Source organism: Dendrobium catenatum, unplaced genomic scaffold (genome assembly GCF_001605985.2).
Source record: "Dendrobium catenatum unplaced genomic scaffold, ASM160598v2 fragScaff_scaffold_787, whole genome shotgun sequence".
Classification (NCBI taxonomy): Eukaryota; Viridiplantae; Streptophyta; class Magnoliopsida; order Asparagales; family Orchidaceae; genus Dendrobium; species Dendrobium catenatum.
The window spans coordinates 82370-84785 of NW_021319249.1; positions in this window are offsets into that span (position 1 = coordinate 82370).

Here is a 2416-nt window from a genome sequence, read left to right on the forward strand (position 1 = left end):
TGACATCAAATCATAATTCCAAGTCTTAGAATGTCTAATCAACTATAAATAAATTTAAAGATTTAATTGACATCAAATCATAAGAGGTAAAATGACCGTCAAAGAGCTATGATGCTGGGAACGGTGATGTTACGCCATTGTCTTCTCTGTTTGGAAGGAAAAATGAGGGAATAATATGACTCTAATTTCTTAGGTTTGTGGAATTTGGGGGAATCTAGAAGATTCCAGTCAAACACCACGATATTGGCCACTAAAATGTATTTTTATATATAAAAAATTAAAATCATTTTCTCAAGTAACTAAATTTTTATATATTATAGTATATTTTATTCTGAACACTTGATTATAAGATGTTGAAATTATACTGGTTGTCTTTTTCTGTGATAATTTTTATATATACTGGATAAATAAAACACTTCTGAAATTCATGATATATCGCTAAAAGTATTAAAGCGTTGTTTTGAATGTTCTTTTGGAATTGTAATTTGAAAAAAAAAGTTTTTAGTGGGTAGGCTTTTATATATACAATGTTCCATGATGTTGGTAATTCTTATAGTTCATGCATTATTATATTCATTCGATAATTCATAATTATCTTTTGGAATTGTAATTATATAATTCATGGAATAACATTGGAGAAATTCTAAAATCTGAAATGCTGCAAGTGCACTTTCTAGAATGTTACAAAAGGCCCTATATGTTCAATCCTTAGCCTATCTATAGTGTATGGATATGGAAAGTTTTCTGCTATGTACCTTCCTAACCACACTTGCTTTATGTAAGTGTGGAAGGTTTTTTTTTTTATGACTCCAGTTTCCTTAAGTGGGTATATGAGATTTACAAGGAGCTATAAGTAAAAGTGGAGTTATAAGAATGCATTGAGACATATGCATAGTATATTCATACATTGCATATTCTAATACTTTAAATACGTTCAAGTGTAAGAATTATTATAGTAGAAAGTGCATATGAAGTAAAAGTGATAACTATAATAATAGGCATATTTTGATAAACCCAATTAATATGTTCCTATCAAAGGTATAAGGATAAGTGTTATGTGTAAAGTTAGGTCTAAATGTTGAATTGATATTTTTGAACGTAAATGTGTTAAATTTCATTTATGTTATTTTTTATTAGTATTTATTTATACTATAACAATATAAATTATTACTTGAACGTTTTTGTTATTTATAATAATTATATATATATATGTGTGTGTGTGTGTGTGTTATGGGAGTGTCAAAGAATTCTATTGAGCTTGTTGTGCTAACTAGGATTTTGTAGGTATTGTATAATCCAGTTATTCATTTTTTATGTATAGAATTTGTACGGATAGGATTATTGCATGTTTTTTAGAAATAAATTTGAATGATGCTTTAAACTATTAGGATTTTTAGATTAATGAGTTGGCTTTTTTGTTCAATATTATGGTTGAGAAAAGTATGTTTAGGGATTTAATAGCTCCATTAGATCCCGAGGTGTCACAGAGTGGTATCAAAGCAATAGGGTGAAATGATTTGATCAAAACTAGAGTTATAAGAAATAATTTGTAGCTATACGAAGGACTTGTGATTAGTTTAGTATTATCTTTTTGTTGGTATGTAACAAATGTGTGTGTAATTGAACTCCTTATGTCTTATTTAAATAAAAGCATTATTACATTATGAACCTCGAATATTAAGAAATAGTTGATGGACATAATTCCAATTAGGATGCTACAAATTCAGACTATTGTGGGGGCAATGACATCTAATTTAGTGGTGCAATTTGCAAGATTAGTAGTGCGACTTATGGGTGAATACCATAGTAGGATGTTGGGGTAAAGGGAAAGGAGGTAAATAAGCATCCTCAATTATTTTTGAGATTAAATCCTTCCCAATTTCTAAGAGTAGTAGAGCCTCAGGAAACTAAAGATTAGTTGATGAAGTTGGAAAAAAAGTTAACAATATGAAGGGTCCTAAATTTAAAAAGGTGTCACTGGTAAAATTTTTGTTAGATAGAGAGGCAAAATGCTGGTGGATAAGCCAGCAGAGGGGGAGATTTGAAGGAAGGCCAAATGCAGAGATCTCTTGGGAGGAGTTTATAAAGAGTGAGGATCTAGGATGATGATGATGATGAGGAGGAGGAGGATTGTGACTCTGAGTGATGGGAGTCTTTTTCTTCTTCTTCTATTGGTTACTCCTGGTAGGCTTGAGAGAGAGAGAGAGAGAGAGAGAGAGAGAGAGAGAGAGAGAGAGAGAGAAGGGAAAGAGGTGGTTGCAGCTACTTTTATTCTTAGCTTATTTTTTTTCTTTTTATTTATCAGCTCTTTTTCTTTGGGGGATCTTGTAATGTTGTGAGAATGTTATGGTGTAGTGGCCATGAGAGCCATTATTGGTATTCTGATAAGATCAGATCCTGTGGATCTTTGAAGGAG